Source organism: Lepidochelys kempii, chromosome 8, assembly GCF_965140285.1.
Source record: "Lepidochelys kempii isolate rLepKem1 chromosome 8, rLepKem1.hap1, whole genome shotgun sequence".
Lineage (NCBI taxonomy): Eukaryota > Metazoa > Chordata > Testudines > Cheloniidae > Lepidochelys > Lepidochelys kempii.
Genome location: NC_136387.1, coordinates 72,857,296 through 72,876,834, shown reverse-complemented (window position 1 = coordinate 72,876,834; position 19,539 = coordinate 72,857,296). Strand labels below are relative to the sequence as shown.

Here is a 19,539-nt window from a genome sequence, read left to right as displayed (position 1 = left end):
CTAGTTAGAGAAGAGATGGGCTGTGGCAGCTCCACTTCTCACTTATGTAATATGCAATAAAAATATAGTATCTCGTACTGATTTCTTAAAATACAGCTAAACGTAGCAGACCGAATGTCTGATTTCAAACATATGTTTTACATTTGGGGAACATTTAGAAAAATGTTAATCAGAACTAAATTTTTAGTAAATATATTTAACTATAATATACTTAAATATTACTTTAAGATTTTAGTAAATATATTCTAGATTAACTGATTGCAATATTGTATCCACGATAACAGCATATTTAACTTGTGTATACTTCTAAAGGGAAACCAAAGAACTACTTCTCAATTTTGAGAGATAACTGACATACAGTATTGCATACAGAATTCATACCATACTGAGTACTTCAGCCTGTCTCTTGTTGTATATAGTAGTGCTTGTTCCTTATCTTACACAGCAATATGCAGTAATACCTTACAAATACAGCCTAGTTTCATTGCAAAACTGTTTCCCTGCAGCATATTGACAAAGGTGACTTTACATTAGGATGGGCTTCCACAGGCCCAGTCATCCGTAGTAGAATAACCAATACCATCTTGTTGAAGATACTTGGGGGAAGAAAAAATACATAAACCTTTTTTTATTCCTTTTTAACTTGGGATATCAAACGCAAAACTCTAGCCTGCTTCTCCTTTCACACTGGTAGCAATCTTGTCGTGGAAAAATTAACCACGCATTGATACAATTTAATTTACACAGCAAGTCTTTTCCCAAAAGGTTAGCAGGTGAGTAAGGGCTTAGGAGGAAGGCATGATGGTCAAACAAAGGACCGATAAAAATGGACAGATGTGAAGAGGCGGGGTGCCACTTTTGGATAGACCAGGGCAGTAGGGACATTTACTGTATCCAATGGCCCATTTGCTTGCAATAGTAACACGTGCCATCACTGGGTCCCTGGGGGGGGTGGATGGTGGGGACCTTGGTTTGGCCTTCCCCTTCCCCCCACTGCAATGGGTGGCTATTATGGGGTCCCTGTATGTTCTGGAGCTGGAAGGTCATTAACATAGTTTTAATGTGGTGGTGAAGGTATTTGGGTTTTATTCAAATTCTTATTTTTACTTTGTTTACAGGTGCTAATTTTTGGTCCAGTCAGCTTTCTTTGGGCAGACTGTGAGAATTTTATCTAACAGCTTCTCCCTGATTTTATTTAACTTTTCCTGGTCATGGCCTGGATTTTGCTTGTGCCACTGAGCTTCTTCACAAATGCAACTCAGTGTTTCCCTAGGCATGACTCCTCGTAGAAGCTGGTTTAAATCTGCCCATGTAGGGTTATAACAGTTTATAACAATTTGCAGTTCCTCTTTGAATTTAACAATCTGTATACCATCACAGAAATCAATGAGGCAAATCAGCCCTTTGGGTGAGATTTTCACTCCCACTTTGGCCACTTTACTCCATGTAAGAGTTACAGTGGCAAAAAGGGGCTTCCCCAAACCCCAGTTCTGACCATGGGAGGACTTCCTTACCTCCGGCACTGCGGAAGACAGCTGTAAGGCTGCTTCCTGAGGACTCCTCTGCCAGCCCTGATGCAGGGGGCATGCTGGGTATAGGAGGGGCATGTTGGGTCAGGGCCACAGTGTGTAGCACCATGAACTATCGGTTAGCCTGGGGAGGCAGCTGTAACTTAAACAAGGCCCCAGGACTTTTTAAGTTATGCTGGATGTCCTGGAGAAGCCCAGGATCATGAGGGCTCAAAGGTGGCTTAAAGCCACGTTTGCCCCACTCATCTCCTGGACTGTGAATTGTGTGCCGCACCTCTTCGAGAACAGAATTTCAGCCTTTGTCTCCAAAGCTTTAGAGTCAATTTAACTTTGGTGTCTGAAGGGTTACTTGATTTCTTGGAAAACCATTGTGATTCCTCAGATCTCGACGCCTTCTTCTAACCATCACTTTGTTCACTTGAATTTTTTTTTACTCTTTGGCAATCTCACAATAGCATTCAATAGACCTGTAAGCACAGTTTAGCAAATTAAAAACACATTGGCTTTCCTAATGTCCTCACTTCTGTTACTCATAAAAAGTCATACACAAATGCCTCAATTCTCCAGTGTATTTGGACAAACTGTATTATAGGTGGTACAAGGAGCAAAGCCTGTAGTTAAAGTTGCCCAGCAGTATCTAGTATAAGATCTGGTTTTCACTTGTTTTTGTAACTTTCCCAAACTTTAACTGTTTGGGTTGAAAAGTTCCATGCTGGTTTCTGCCTGAGGCTACAGCCTGAAGTTCCGTGATGGTTCTGCCTGAAGTTAGCTGCTTTTTCTTTTTAACTTCAGCTATTTCTCAGAATGATGTTATGGAAAAATAAATTGTTTTGCCCACATTAAAAATATCTCACATCAGCCATTTTGCTGAGAAGCCATACCATCCCTATACTTTGGAGAAGTGACCAGAAATTTGGCAGATGGGTAATTTTGGTGTTGGACATTTCTTTTACAATCCCCATGAAAATCTTGACCAAGTAATGAGCCTCTGAAGAACTCAGTTCTCACAGGCTCAGTAGAGATTTTGGCATCTAAATTTCCCAAAGAGTCTGTCTCTGCTGAGCATGCTCCATTCTGTCATAGCTCTTACAGATGACTGGACTGTGCATATCCCATTCCTACATTGCAACTGAGCATGCTCCATCTCAGGGCTGCAGAGGCTGAGCAGGACTTCTCCTTTTCTTGGTCTTCTGTGGAATGCTGTGGTGTTGGGTGTGATGTTGTACTCTATATGATTTTATGAAAATATGCTAATGAGTGTGAATATAATGTAACTGGAATATGCTTCATGCAAAAGGTCTCTTGTAAGGTATCATTACAAAGCTTATAATCTACTGAGTGTGGTCATCCTATTTGTATAAATGTATGATTTTTGTATCTGAAACTAGAAATATGAAATATAACCCTGAGGTCCTATTTTAATTATGCAAAGTGTCAGCCATTAATGGTGGGTTGGAATCTTGATGGCTCCGATTAACCAGGACAATTGACTGTTATTTGGCTCTGTTTACTTGTAAGTCTTCCTGTATACCTGTGTGCTGGCAAGTGGGTAATGAAGTCTTACAGTGATCATGTGATCATGTCACCTGAACTGGAATCCATCTTTAACCTGGTGCTTTTCCATTTAGAAGGAGGGGCGGGAACCCAGAGAGGAACAAAGGATTCCTGCCTTGTGAAAAAGATCTATAAGGGGGTGGAACAGAACACGGGGGGCTGCAGTCATGAGAAATCCCCTAGCTACCACCTGAGCTGGAACAAGGGCTGTACCAGGGGAAAGGATTGGGCCCAGACTAGGAAGGCGTACAGTCTGTGATAGAAGCTTGCTAAAACATCTCTGAGGGTGAAATTTTATCTGTATTCAGTTTTCTTACTGTATTAGGCTTAGACTTGCATGTTTTATTTTATTTTGCTTGGTAAATTCACTTTCTTCTGTCTGTTATTACTTGGAACCACTTAAATGATACTTTTTGTTTTTAATAAAACCACTTTTTACTTATTAATTGACCCAGAGTAAGTATTAATACCCGGGGGGAGAGGGGGGACAGCTGTGCATATCTCTCTATCAGTGTTATAGAGGGCAAACAGTTTATGAGTTTAAGCTTTATACAGGGTAAAACAGATTTATTTGGGGTTTGGACCCCATTGGGAGATGGGTACTGAGAGCTGGAGACAGGAACACTTCTTAAGCTGTTTTCAGTTAAGCCTGCAGCTTTTGGGGGACATGGTTCAGACTTGGGTCTGTGTTTGCAGCAGGCAAGCGTGTCTGGCTCAAACAAGGCAAGGTACTGAAGTCCCAAGCTGGCAGGAAAAGCAGACTCAGAGGTAGTCTCAGCACGTTAGTTGGCAGTCCCAAAGGGGTTTCTGTGACCCAACCCATCACACTGGGCACCAGAATCGATAGGGATAATCCCTCCTGTGCTCTCAATGCTTTCCTGCTGCTACCCAGGCAGCATGGAGGAAGAAGTTCCTCTGTGGAATGCAGAAGGGGATGAGGAGCTGGCCCTGGGGTATAGCAAGTAAGTGTGTGTCTGGGACCAGGACATGAAGCTGATGGAAGTGGATGGGGAATGGATGAATGGTGAGAGGTTTTTTGCAGGAGTGGGTGGGTGAAGTTCTGTGGCCTGTGTTGTGCAGGAGGTCAGACTAGATGATCATAGTGGTCCCTTCTGACCTAAATATCTATTAATCGAGGCTGGAGGGGCTGAGGGAGAAGGGATCAGGCTTGGGCGGGAGGAACAGGGGCAGAGAAGAGTCTTTGACCACTTGAGTATATTTGCCTTAGAACCTGGAATAGAACCCAGGATTCCAGTCTCACCATTCTGTTAGTGGAAGGAAATAGCTGTGAAACCCACTAGCAAAATATGTGCTTCATCTCCTTCTATTGGCTGGCTCACAGAGGATGATAAACTACTATTGCTATCAATTACTCTGTTAGATCAAGTGGCAAAGATATGTGTTATGGATCTAAAGCTTCCCACCCTGTTGGTGAACTGTGTTGGAATCAACATGGTTCCACAGGATGAAGCTTGTTTTTTCAGTTTAATTTATTAAAACCCAGGAAATAACATACAAAAATACTATGTTAAAAGAACGTTATTAAGGGTACAAAATCAAGCACTCAAAAGTTAGGAAATGTCAGAAGTAAGGTTGCCTGTGCAAACTTAATTTGGCCCCCTTGTGCATGTGTTTTATGACAGATTTAAAATACATGTTCACACATCATTTCCACAACACAGCCAGCATACAGCACAAATCATGGGTAAAAAGCACATCAATACAATTGTTTGATATTCAGGAACACCTCCCTTCCCTGCTGCCCCAGCCCTCCAAAAATCAATCAATTTTTTAAATTTATTTTTAATTCATTTTCAATACCATGGCCATGAAGCACAACTGAGGCTTGCCGCTTCTTGGCTTATTCCATCCTTTGCATGAACCAAAATGAGATGAACAACCTAATTATCCACAAAAAGAACAGGAGTACTTGTGGCACCTTAGAGACTAACCAATTTATTTGAACATAAGCTTTTGTGGGCTACAGCTCACTTCATCGGATGCATAGGTGCCGCAAGTACTCCTGTTCTTTTTGCGGATACAGACTAACATGGCGGCTACTGTGAAACCTAATTATGATGTCTTCTATTTTGAGTTCTAGAAAGACATATATACCAAAAATTTTTTTAGTCTGTTCACTGCCCAATGCTGTGATTGGAATAATTTCTTTGGTGCAAAGCTGCTGCCTATAAGGATACCTAGACAAACAAAAGGTGAAATTCTGGCCCCATTCAAGTTAACAGGAGATTTTGCCACTGACTTGGATGGGGCCAGATTTTCACACACAGGCATTACATGGTGTCATAAGCATTACAAATTAATGGCCCATTTTCAGGGCTGTCTTGCTTTCTCTTTTATAAAGTGTGTACATCTTCTACCTTTTGTTCTAGATTTATTATGTTTTATATTGGTCTGGTTGACATGTTTAGAAAGGTATTTGTTTCCCTCACTGAATTACGCTGATCTTATAGATCTGTTTTCTATGGGCCACTCATTTCTCTTTATCATTACCAGCTCTTCTTCTAGGATTACAGCAGGCAATTCTGTTTTTCTGATACTACTTACTTTCTCTTAAAATAACTAATTTGTTTGGATTCCCACTTCTCTGCTCTGTTCTGTGCATCTGCTCTCAGTCATGACAAAGGTAAAGAAAGCATGAACATCTTTCTTATGGCTCCCCTACTTGCTGCAAATGTTCTGGTAAATCAGTGTTATATTATCTCTCTGTATTATGTCTGATTTCTCCCACTAGCTGTGAGCTGTGCGTCTTTGAAACCAGATGCCATGGTTTCCATTGTTGCCTCTTTCTGCATTGGGTCTGACTTTGAAACATACATTCTCACAACAGAGAAACCATCTGCTACATGTGGGGACTTAACAGCACTAGGCATAATGTTTCTTTATAGCTATTTACAAACGTGTCCAAATACTGCAAGAGAATCAGACATAATAGGATTTAAATGCCCATTCAATGCATAGCCCTGCGGTAAGGCCATTTTCACATAATCTTGCATTGGATTACATTATACTGAATTTCATTTTAGTTCCTGTTTTCTAGTGTCATGTAGTAACTTGGAACAGGAAATCTGCTCTCAGTATCTGTTCAAACAAATGTGTTTTTAATAGTATGGTGAGTGTTATGAAGTTTAAACATAGTTGAATCTACACCTAATGTTTCTGAAGGCTCTATTTTAAGTAGTATTTCAGCATATCCTCCTGTTCCTGTTTAGAATTGCTAACTCCAGTTCTGTTCTACTCCTTATAATATGGACTATAAAATAGCTTGATTTATTCCTTTTTCTTATTTATGACCCTTTGTTTAGGTATTTTGGATATTAAGGGCCAGATCTAGGTGACACACTAATTGTCCTTTAGTGTCTTTAGAGGTATACTTCTGTCAAGGTTCCTTCCCCACTCTGAACTCTAGGGTACAGATGTGGGGACCTGCATGAAATACCCCCAAAGCTTATTCTTACCGGCTTAGGTTAAAAAGTTCCCCAAGGTACAAACTTTGCCTTGTCCTTGAACCGTATGCTGCCACCACCAAGCATTTTAAACAAAGAACAGGGAAAGAGCCCTGGAGACGTCTTCCCCCAAAATATCCCCCCAAGCCCTACACCCCCTTTCCTGAGGAAGGCTTGGTAAGAATCCTCACCATTTTGTACAGGTGAACACAGACCCAAACCCTTGGATCTTAAGAACAATGAAAAAGCAATCAGGTTCTTAAAAGAAGAATTTTAATTAAAGAAAAGGTAAAAGAATCACCTCTGTAAAAATCAGGATGGTAAATACCTTACCGGGTAATCAGATTCAAAACATAGAGAATCCCTCTGGGCAGAACCTTAAGTTACAAAAAGACACAAAACCAGGAATATGCTTTCCATCCAGCACAGCTTATTTTACCAGCCATTAAATAAAAGGAAATCTAACGCATTTCTAGCTAGATTACTTACTAACTTAACAGGAGTTATAAGGCTACATTCCTGATCTGTTCCCAGCAAAAGCATCACACATACAGACAAACCCTTTGTCCCCCCACCTCCAGATTTGAAAGTATCTTGTCCCCTCATTGGTCATTTTGCATCAGGTGCCAGCGAGGTTCTCTTAGCTTCTTAACCCTTTACAGGTAAAAGGGTTTTGCCTCTCGCCAGGAGGGATTTTATAGCACTGTATACAGAAAGGTGGTTACCCTTCCCTTTGTATTTATTACAACTTCCTAACAAAATTAAAACTGTTTGAGTCCCTAAGTAGAAACAGTCTCTCAATATCACTAACAGGCAATAGGTGATGCTACAGTACACATGTGTACCCACATTGTGACTCTGTGAAAGAAGTAGGAGCCCTGCAGGTTTAGTCCAGCTAGATATTAGAGATCTGTATCTAGAACAAATGGAAAAGTCACATTTAACGAACAGTACCGTTGGTGTATATGATGAGTGTAGGGACTGTCTGCTCAGAATGAAGTTGCTGTTGCAATTTTTTGTACTTCTAGTTGTCAAAGTATCTATCTAAAAAAGAAATAAAACGGGCTTTTCACTCAATACTATTCATGTTCTTATACAGCCGCATCACTGATGTATTGGAAAGCCTCCAATGCTGTTTGAAAGCTGTTACTACAAGTTTTTTACATACTGGCTGATGGGGCTTGCTGTGATTCACAAAGCCCTGGAAAATGGGCAGATGTCATTGCAATGTTTTTCTCCTAATAGTGCTTGGGACTGGAAATATGGGTCCCCCACTTTCCTGCCTCATTGTGCATCATTTGAATTATCTTGGAAATATCTATGTATGGTTGCTTAATATGGCTTTATTATTCCCTCCAGAAATCTGCATGTTTCTCCTATATACCCATTTTGTAGATCTATAAACGTGTTTAAAGTTTTCCACTCGGTGGGTGGGAAGCAAATGTGATGAATTTGCCACTTACAACAGATTCTGTTGGCTCCACAATTACATGTTTTGTGCAAAAAGGAAGGCAAGTTCGTTTTATGGAGGCATGAATTACACTGTCTGTGAAGTACTCGCACAGGTGTCACAAAAAAGGAGATGTTCCTACAGGTTAATAATACGTTAGCACTTATTATCCTTAGAACCCTTTGAAAATATTAAAGAATCCTCACAAGACCATTATGACGGTAGGTGTTATGCATAATTGGCAGATGGGGAAACTGGGACGGAGAGGTTGATTTGCTCAACTTGCCCGTGACTTAGGGTTAAACTAGAATTAATCATTACAAATGTTCTCATAGAATCCATCACTATAGGATTTGAACAGGCAGGTGAAGTTGGGAGTTTCCTGGTTCCCAGTTCTCTAATCAGACCAGTAGACTCCCACCCCTTTTAACATCGTTCTCTGCAATTTTTCAGTGTTCCCTGGTAGTAATATTGTTAATCGGGAATAATGTATCTTAAGTGGCTGTCCTTCCAACCGGGCAGTCATAATCCGCAAATATTAATATAAAAATGACAGTCCCACTCCCATTAGCCTTACTGCAATTCTCAGTGTTTAAACAAACATTACATTGTGGAGGGAAGAATGGATTGTGCATGTCTTAAGTATGGCAAGGAGAAAGCTGGAGACCAGACCCCCTTAAGGGCTTCTCTTCTACTTTTAATATACTGAAAGGGGATTTTCATGACTCTTTGCCACCTGCACATGATCAACAATCTTATCTGCACACACAAGGTCAATACACCTATTAGAAATGTTTATTATTTTAGTCAATGTTGTTGACTTTGGCAAGTCTGGACAGCTCAAGGGATTGGTAATGGAATCTAGTCCTTTACCTCTAAATTGCCAGTTAAAATCCAGCCCTAGGCTGGAAGATGTTACTGTTTCATATAGCTGTGCTTCATATTTTGCAGTTATGATCCCATTCCTAGTGGACAAGTACTCAAAAACCACGTTCACAGAGGGAACTAATTTACATGCTTGTTTGCCTCACTAAGCAGAACAAACAACAACTGAATAGACATGTAGACTGTACTGTCTTCCAAAATCTTTCTCCAGAGATGGACCCCCACCTGCTCCAGGTCAGAGTTTGGGTTTGGGCATAAGAGGGGACAGTATGGAGATGCTTGTACAGTAGCTATATATTCTGTCGGTAAATAGAGGACTTTGGTATCCATCATCTTTCACTAAAACTAAGTTCACATGAAAGATCTTAATAGATTTTTTTTTAAATCAACGTTTAACAATAGTCATATCCCGGTTAAAGTGTTTCAAGTGTTAAAATGTTCATAACTTAGCACCAGCTTGAGCACAGAGGTTTTTGTAATACTCTCCATAAAATGTTTTTGCTGATCTTTAGAGAGAGGGGGAAAAAAACAATGGAAATCCTGAATTAATATCCAGGCTGCTGAGAGGAACTGAAGAGTATATTAGTCTGACAGCTAGTGACAAAAAGTCATGTTCGTCTACTGTTGAGGCAAATGAAGTATACGGAAGGAAAGGATGCCTGTTAGGAAAACTTGCACCATAATGTAGCAAAATGCACGTTGAGAATATATTTATGCCCCATAAAATTGCCTGCTCCTTAATGTGCTCTTTCTACTTTTTTAAATAAACAATCAAAGCTGTTCTTCCTCTGGCAGCTTCCCAGGAACGACATGTGTTTCAGCATCTTAGCCATTGAAACTTTCTGACTCAAATCTCCCATTTCCTTTCTCCATCTAATTTAGTTCAAATGCCATTTGGGGTGCATGTAGCACGTAGCATGCATTATTTTTATTTTTTTCCAGGTCACCTATTGCTTATAGATTGACAATGTGGAAACACGTACAGCACAGGCAACAGCATTGCAATCCACCTACCTCACCAGGATGTTTCGCCCTTCAACTGGAACCACCATTTGTACAATAGGTAGGTGGTTTTAGAGTCCGTTCAGTCCTTGATTTTCATGCTGAGACTGCCAACAGTGTAGCTGACTAGTGCAAATTGTGGTGGCTTTTGTGAAGTGGATCCCTGTCAGCTGTGTACTGGGTCATGGCCTCTAGCTCACTTTGCATAGGACACCAAACAGCCATCTGATGGTGAAGACTCACCAAGGACATCTACAGTGCAATTTAATGTGTAACTGAGGCTTGGCTATATCTGCCTCTGCTGGCTTGAATCTAGGTAGCTCTGATAACAAGAGCAGTGAAGACATGGCAGCACAAACCTCAGTGCAGGCTAGCCTCCTAAGTACATACCTGGGGTCCCTGGCTGGCTTGTACTTGGGTGGCTACCCTGTGCTGAAGCTTGCGCCACCATGTTTTCACTGCCCTTGTTACATGAGCTACCTTGATTAAAGCTAGCACAGGTAGGCATAACTTGACATTACACCTTAAATTGCAGTGTAGGCATACCCTTAGATGCTACTGCCCAGGGCTCGGTTTAAATTGATGTCCTAGAACACAGAGGCTTTATGTTTGATTTCCAAGCACTTGAACTCTCCAGTACCTCAATAAGAACTCATTTGAAAACACTTGCATCCCTTCATAAGTTTCTCTGAAGACACAGTGCCTCCTAGAAAGGGGCATGAAGCTTATAGCTAATTGACTTTTAGAGATGAACATCTGACCAATCTAAACAGTAATCTCTGCATTACATTTTCTCCAGAGTTCTGGGCATTTTGTTAAACTTTTTAAAGACAGAAATATGTAAAATATCTTACACAATTATTGGAAATAATTTTATGGCTCTTCACTTTTCCTGGGTTATTGTTTGCTCCTATCTTCCTAGAGAAGTTGCTAAGCTACAGTAAGATGGTGGGTGATAAATTCTTCATGTAGTGATCAAGGCATACAGTAATGGTGACCATTTGGTTAGGCAGAAAGTTACTGCCAAATAACAGGTGGTTTTCACTCTGTGTGTGTGTTCAGAGAACTCCTTTCATCACTGTAATCTTTGGTTATTGCTGAAGGCAGACATGGGTGAGATGAGTAAGCTTTATAGGGAAGTAAACAAAAGAAAACTAAAGGAACTAAAATAAGATGGGTCTCCTATGTTTATTCAGACAGAGATGTCAGATTATATGCAAGAATGTTGAGAAGCCACCTGTAAAACCAATCCCACTTCTAACCTAGAAAATGGACAGACTGTCTCCTGGTGACAGAGACCTTCTGACAGTATCAGAGTATGTGAAACTGAAGGCTTCCTGTGTCTCCTTTGCTGAAAACAAAATTGGATTTATACTGTCACTCTCCTTCACCAGTGCCTTCTGGTTTCTTCTCTGTTTTATTTTCAACTCATTACTACACTCTTTTCATTTTTGGAATTTTCCTATGTGAAAGTCTGTACTACATGCTCCAGAGGACACAGCTGGGATTGGATATATTTGTCATGTCAGTGGAAGTAAGATTTTTGGTTACATTAATCCACACCTAAATTAATATTGCATTTATTTGATAACCCACAAATTCTGCATTTGAGGGGAATGCGTTTGTACATAATCTCTGTCTACAGTTGCAAGATCATGTCCAAAACTTGCCTTTCCTTCCTACATAGTATCTCTAAGATCTATCCTTTTCTCTTTGTCCAGAGAGCTATAAATTTTTCTCCTGTCCCATCTTGATAACTTTCTTTTCAGACACCTTTCTAATGCCCACAGTGCCCTGCTCCAGTCTGTACAAAATGCTGAAACCAAGATTTTCTCCCTTACCCATGAATTTGACCACAGTAGCTCCTCTTTGAATCCCTGCACTGTTTTTCCCAGCTTTTATCTTCCCAACCCTATCCTGTATTCAGCTAGTCCGAGGATGCCAGCTTCATCACTCTGCTTATCACCTTTTCCCACAACTGTTTCTACACTTCCTTCTACACTGCCCCTCTACGCATGGAAGGCCTTGCCTGTGCTGGTCTGCAGATCCACTACCTGCTCTTCTCTTAAATCCTCCTTGGAGACCCACTTCTTTTTGTGAGGCCGGCAAGAAATTTACCAGTTAAATTTCCTACTTATTCATCCTACATATTTAGGAAAAAATGTGCCACAAACTCTCCTCCATAGTGTACACTAATATTGCTGAGTTAATATGTAACCTTAATGTTGCTTCTGGTCATTCTTCCTAATGTCTTGTTGTTATCCTCACTGTTGTATCCAAAATTTGTTTGTAAGCTCTTGAGTAAGGGATCTTGTCTTTCCATCTGTCTTGGGAGGTGCCTAGCACATGCTTGGGTAAAGTTAAGAAATATTTTCTCAGGGAAACTTTGGCCACAAGAACTTTTCTTCTTCCTCCTCACCCCCAAAAAGGCAATAGGATCTATCTGGAGTCACCTAAAACTGGAAATGAGGTCCTACGGCTCATTAGAGTAGGAGCAATAGAGTAAGGAGAAGGCTCTGGTGGTGGTCGGGTTTCCCTTAGTTTGAGTTCAGTGATATTTAGTATATCTAGTAAACATCTAGGAGTTAGTTCATATCCATCTTCTGTGAATCAAGCGCAGAATTTGGTTCGTGAACCCCATACACAGATGGAACAATCCATGCTTTGCACAACCCTAACTGTAACCTCTCTTGATTCCTGATCTCAGATTGTACAATGATTTCAACACTAGGTTTTTGCTATCTAATATTTTCTCTACTAGATCTCAACATATGACCTTGAACCTTTCTAATGGAGCCTTCAGGCTTTCAGTTTAAAGTGATAATTTTTAATAAAGCCTGCCAACATATAGAATCAGACTGCCTATGAAATTCTGATTGTCATTTACAATCCACTGAAACTTTGCTTCATTAGCAGTAAACTCCTTTTGGACATCTGTAACATGCCACGTTTGGCCAAATTGAATAAGGCACAGCACAAGGCTGGGCAACAATGTGATCAATTTCAGAAGAGATTAGTATTTGCTGAAAAATTACCAGTATTACAAAACTTTGTCTATAGCACCAAGTAAAGACTAGGGTTGGCTCAATCACTTCAGAGGTAGCAGACCTGATTCTGATCTTTGCTTATTCTTTGAAACAAACCCAAATCAAACAATTTTTGTGGCTCAAAAAGTTAATTTAGTTCAACTATTTATCATTCCGCTATGTTGTTTGGGAGAAGAGGTACTGAGCTACTGTGAGAGGATGCTCTCCTACAAGAGCTGAAATGCTGTGTGAAAAGCTGCTCTTACGAGATTCCCAGGCCTTCGTGGAAGGACAGTTACATATGTTCTCACAAGTTCTCATGAGTGTTTCACTCCAGCTTTGTTCTGACCACAGACTCTGGAAGTTCAGATACAATAAGCATCCAGATCTCAGTTATCTGAACCAAATTTCTTGAGGTTTGTCCATCACTGGTGAAGATGCTTAAAGTTACACTACAATCCAAATTATTTCCCCCCAAAAGTTCCCATAGTCGATTGTCCAGTCTGCAATTAGGGAAGTGCCATGACCACTTCTGCTATGTATAGTAAATAACAGTCCCTAAAATGAAACTGATACAAATCCAATGATGAGAAGTGAAGGAGTTAAAAATTCCAGTAAATGAGCTCTCGATGAAATTGAACTACGTTGGTGCAGAGTCTCTGAATTCTATTAGTTTTGACAACCTCGGTTATTCTCGTGCGTCTCATCTTCTGTAAAGCTAACAAGGGCTGATAAGAGATGATGAGGCACCACACCGGTTTGTATTTCAGAATTCATAAATATTTCACAATACCATTTTCTTACAATCAGATACATTAGTTTGTCGAGTGTAGATGTTGCTGAATATTCACTCTGTGCTGAGGTTTAACAAAGGCACTGCAAGGATAAACATTTTTAAATCAGCAGATATAAGTCATAAGTTGGTGCTACATACTCCACAGTTATTTGCTTTCAAATGCATGTTCTAATTTTAGTAAAATTGTTGAATTTTGACCTCTAGGAGCTGCTACTGTCTTGCTTGTAAATATACCGTTATGCTTCATAGCTGTCACCCTCTGCCCATCCCCCACCGATTGATATCTTTTTTTTATTTTTTGAGCTACTTCAAAATTTTACACTATAGTCAGATACCCAAGGGTGAATTTAATTTGGAACAAACCTTGGTCTTGACATCACAAATTTTATTAGGGGATCAAACAATGCAACATACAATTTTCTCAGGCTGCACTTCATCTAGAGATACTTGAGATTCTAAAAATTAAGTAAATCGGCTGAATGTTTGAAGTAAAAAAATTATATGTAGTACAGTGTGGCCAAACTCTCCCCAAAGTAGCAGTTATTCTTTTTCCTGCTATAATAAGATGGAGCACACAAATATCACTTGATTAACAGCTGCAGTGTTAATTTCCCTTTTTGGTTGCTTGACTCACAGCAAGAATCATGTCAATGCAGCAGAGAAGCAATTAAATTGATTTTAATCTTTGTCAGAGAAGATAACATGCCTCTTTCTTTTCTCATTTAAATAATTAAAGTTTCAGCAGGTATTATTTCTGGCTTTAAAGAAATTGGTATCTTAATGTAATAGAATCCTTGTAATTATACACTTAATGGTTCTTAAGAAGTTAATCATGGTTGTTCATTTAAATGTGTGTGTATATGTATATATTATTTATTAAACTTTTATTTGCTTTGGTGGTTATGCTTTTCAGAGGGTGGAACATATAAAAAGTGAAATTCTAAAAAAAACCCTTTCTCCTTCTCATTTCTTATATTTTGTCTTTCGAATTTTTATTTTAAGCAATATTGTCACACTTCAGCAAATGTTTGAAAAATCTTTTATTAAACCAATTCTCATTAAGAGGAAGATGAAGCGTTTAGTTGTCTCACTACAATGAATTACTTTGGTGAAAAAAATTAATATAATGAGGAAAAAATAAATATTTTTGTATCAGTGCCATTGTACAAACTAAACTTCATTAGGAGCACAGTAAATACAGTTGCACCCTTTTGACCTGAGTGGCTAGTCACACTTGGTGCTCTAGGGAGGGTTCCAGATGGGAGCAGAAACAATGCCCAGTGGAATCTGCCATCTACATGTTGCTAGTTTCTGGGCAGACTCAGTTATGCTTTATTTTAGGTGCGGTGCTTTAACTGTCCCTTACAACTATCTTAAATGAAGGGTGCATTCACACATAATTTTCAGCAAGGTTTCAATTCAACCCATAACAAGGTTTAACCCAGCTCAAACAATATTGTTACCCTTTTTGGCCTGAGTGGTTAGCCAATATTTGAGTGCGGGCAGGTTATTTACATTAGTAGGAGAAATTGATGATGGAGTCAGGGTAGTCTATTCATGCAGTCCTGTTAATTTACAAAGAGTGTACATAAAGTCTTGTTTCCCTTAACACAGTAGGAATCAAACAGAAAGAAGTTTCTTTGTTCACATTTCCAAGCCTGACTTCCCAGCCAGTCCCAAAAGCTTTCTTTCTTCATTTTCTTTCAGGGCCACACTTCCATTGCTTCACTGGATGCTTCTCCTGCTTCTTTTGCTGCTTCTGGGTGTTTCAGCTCATGGACACACACACCTCCAACAAAAAAATACTCAATGAAACTCCTCTGTCTCCATAGTGCAGTTTCTGAGCAGCCTTGCATGTGACCTGTGTTCTGGTTGGAGGCTCCTATTGTCTCAGCTATCTTACTCTAAAATGGAACTTTATTGCTTCTGACCTTTACCCTGAATGAAGGGCAGCTCTCACACCCACCAACTTCCACAAGATTTCACCCAACCTCCATCATAACTATATTGTAAATGGGTGAAATTTGAGATTATGATATTTTTGTGAAATGGAAGAAATTTTATTTAAAAAATTGCAATGTAAATGATGACTCAAAAATGTGTGGTGAACATTCATTCTCTCTTTGATCTGAGTTGCTTGGTAGGTCATCACTGGTCACATGATATTGGTTCTGATTTTTAATTGGCAGAGCCCTACCCGAGGTTAGCAGAAGTCACACAGACTTATTTTCTGAGAGGAGTGCCTGCTTATTCTGTGTGCTTGCTCTTTCCCAAATCATCCCTCTCATGCAGCAAAAGCCACGGGAAAGGGGCTTTTTGTGAGGGGAAACTTTGTGAAGAAACTTCTTGTGAGTTTACCCTGCATCGTCCTCAGAGACATGGAGTCCTCCCTCCCCAGTAAAAGCTCTGTCATATTGATGGAGTAGGAAGATCCCAATGGAAAAAGGTGAGAAGCTGCTATATACAGGCAACATATCAATAAGGCATCCTCAAAAGAAAACCTCGCGCAGGGGTGGCCAACCTGTGGCTCTGGAGCCACATACGGCTCTTCAGAAGTTAATATGCGGCTCCTTGTATAGGCACTGACTCTGGGGCTGGAGCTACAGTTGCCGACTTTCCAATGGGCCAGGTGGTGGTCACTGCTCAACCCCTGGCTCTGCCACAGGCCCTGCCCCCACTCCAGCCCTTCCCGCCTCCTCCCCATAGCCTGCCATGCCCTCGCTCCTCCTCCTCCCTCCCAGAGTCTCCTGCATGCCAGGAAACAGCTTATCAGGAGGGGCGGGGAGGGAGGGGGAGGTGCTGATTGGCGGGGCTGCTCGTGGGCGGGAGGTGCTGGGAGCAGGGGGGAGCTGTTGGGAGGCTGCTGACATATTACATGTGGCTCTATGTCAATGTACATTGATAAATTCTGGCTCCTTCTCAGGCTCAGGTTGGCCACCCCTGACCTAGAGGAAATAATAAATCAGTGGCATGACCAGCTAAGCTGGAATGGGATGATTTTTAACCAGCACTCATGAATATTTTGCATTCAGTAAACACAGAAATAGGAACTCGTGGTTGTGCTGTATGAACCACTGGAAGTTACCGGATCATGAAACTACCTATTTTCCCATCTAGTGAAGTTGGATGTTTTCTCTGAGAATTGTCAATTACTGGATAACCTCAATGAGTTATGTTGTGTCCGCCATGTTGTTTGCATCACACCATTACTAAACTTTCTGAGTTACAGCAAGATGAATTATTTCCTGAATTTTAAAAATGAAATGCCTTTTCAAATTTAAAATACAGCTGTGGAATTGAGCAACACCACATATAAGCAGCAGGGAGCGCACAAACATCTGATTTATGGTACGCTTGGTAAGAGCAAAGTATTTCTTTTACTTGTTATTATATCCCAAAATAATTTTACTTTTTCTCCTGCCTAGAAAAATGCTAACACTTTCTGCAGTAGCTAAATATAAGACTTCTCTTACAAAATATCTTGTAAACACAGCCTCTGCATTAGAACAATGCCCAAAAGACACAAATGGTTCCCTCTCATATTTTATTACAGCAAATGCTCAAGTGAAATTTAAAGGCAATTGTATGGCAAATTTTTTTTGTCTTGGGGCTTTTTTAGTTACTGAAAGGAAATAGACAAGCTACTTTTTGAGGACTGGGAGAGACTGTGTATTTGTAGTATTTATAATCTAAAGGGGCCATGCCTTGTAGCAAAGTGATCATTTGAATGAAAAAATAAGTTATCATATATACCATATGTCAAAAGTGACACATGAGCATTTCTTAGTACGTTGTGTGCATTCCATACTTCTCAAGACAATAAACTGTTTACACCACTTAGCCAAAAATTGATAAAGGCATTTATGTTTACAGTATCTTCTAACCTAGTTCCAGTGCCCCTAGAACTCATGATGTTTCATTATGGTTACAGGACTACAAAAATTTACATTGTCCTCATGTACTGGTATCAGTGAGTGACTTCACTTAGCCTCTTAGCACACAATACTGCTGTTTACGTTCTTGGTTATATGCACTCCTGTTGTACCTATGTAATATTCACGGTCAGACTAGCTTTTCACAGAACAAACATGGAGTTAAGGTTTTCATTTCCATGTTGTTCTTTAATATGGACTGATCTCTTACATATGAAACAGACCGACAGCTTTGACTGTGGGATTCCTGAACAATGAATACTACATGTGACTGAACAAACAATCTACTTGTGCAAATGCTTGTTCTTCCATGGTTAAGGCAACTGAGAATGTGTATGCTGTGTGAAGGTGTGAAAAGTCTACTATTTCTGATAGTCAAACTTAAAATCTGTTTTGCTTGGTCTAATATGGCCAATTAACTTACTCTCATCTCATTTGTAGCACTGTGCCATATGGTGGATGTACATGCAGAGATTAACTGATTTACACCAGGCAGAAATTCCATGGAACAGAATTACAGAGGGGGGAACATGTTTAATAGACATATAATGTTTTTAATAAATGCACATTTTTAACCCGAATAAAGAAAAGCCACATAGCAGATGCTGACTTCTTCATTAGACTTTGTAACAGTGCACACTGATATTAATAGTAACATAAACAATATAGGGGATAGTTTCTTGTTTGATGACTGAAGAGATTCTTTAACTGAGAATCATAATGGAAAGAAATGCTAACTTTACAGAGAACTCCCATTCAGAGATCACATCCATATCCTGATGTAGCTGTATTGCCTTGCCTACCAAGTGATTATTGTAAGCATTACAGGCAGTCTGCAGATAAAAGATAATATTGTCTGGATAGATTGACATTAGCAATTATTTTCTGGGTTTTTTTGCTCTGTTTTATTTTCTATTTCATTAGAGTCCCTGGACAAAATATAATTAAAATGATTTGACTTTTCGTGCATAGGTTTTCATAGGACAAATCCATTATACTACATACTGACCAAACTATAACTTAAAGTTTCTGATGCAAGGCTGCTCACATTCAAACCACTTATGTATAGTTTTGTACAAGTGGATAAACCTAAACTTTTATCTAGAGTGACTTGGCAAATGATTTCCTAAGAACAATCTTAATTGAACACATGGGATCTTGATTCACAATCAATTAAAATTTACTACCAGATTATGATGCTGCTTTTTTAAAACCTAAATTTTTAGGTTTTAAAAAAAAACTCCTCTGAACTTTTTGTATTTGCAGTTAGCACCCATAGCCAACAAGTGAAATACTTTAACAATCTTAATAGAAAACATGCTGCATGGGAAGGCTTTTTTTATTTGAACACTTCTCTCAATAGGCTTACGTTTAAAAAAAATCAAACCCAGCTCAAAATGTCCATAAGTCTGTTATAAAATGTCTTGTGTAATGAAAATCATATGCTAGAAGACATCATTTCCCTGAAAGATGATTTTGTTGTTCTTGATGAGGTACAAAATTAGAAACTAATTTGGCAGAAGACCTTCACCCTTCACATGAAGTAGTTAGTCATATAAAATTTATTGTTGTCAGCAAAAATTGATAGCAAATCATTTTAATATCTTTTTATGAAAAAATTACAAACTCAGGTATGATAAATAACAGCACCTCAAGCCTTCATCACCATGCATGTTAATAATGCAATACCTAACTATGCATGACACACACCATTATCAGAAAGCAAAAGATTTTCAACCTTCTTTGTTGCTTCACTTATTTGAATATTTTATCTAGGAACTAGTGATTGAAATCAGCTGGTGTGTCTCTGTGCACCGAATGAAGCTGTAGTTCGATCTTATCAAGGCTATCTTTGAGCTGAAACACATATCCAGAAAGACAATTTGTTCTGAAAGCAAATT

General features: G+C 39.5%; 1 long non-coding RNA gene across 6 annotated transcripts in view; it reads left to right on the top strand.

The window, feature by feature from the left end:
- LOC140916053 (uncharacterized) overlaps positions 1–18,440 on the top strand; it is an 88,151-nt gene extending 69,711 nt beyond the window's left edge. For 4 of the 6 annotated variants that reach the window (XR_012160394.2, XR_012160393.2, XR_013636185.1 and 1 more), the window contains 2 exons: positions 9,825–9,945; positions 15,414–18,440. This is a non-coding gene — a long non-coding RNA (uncharacterized LOC140916053). Of the gene's footprint in view, positions 1–9,824; positions 9,946–11,080; positions 14,559–15,413 lie in introns of those variants that run through there. The other 2 variants (XR_012160395.2, XR_012160402.2) reach the window with 2 other exon arrangements.
- The last annotated feature ends 1,099 nt before the right edge of the window (positions 18,441–19,539 follow it).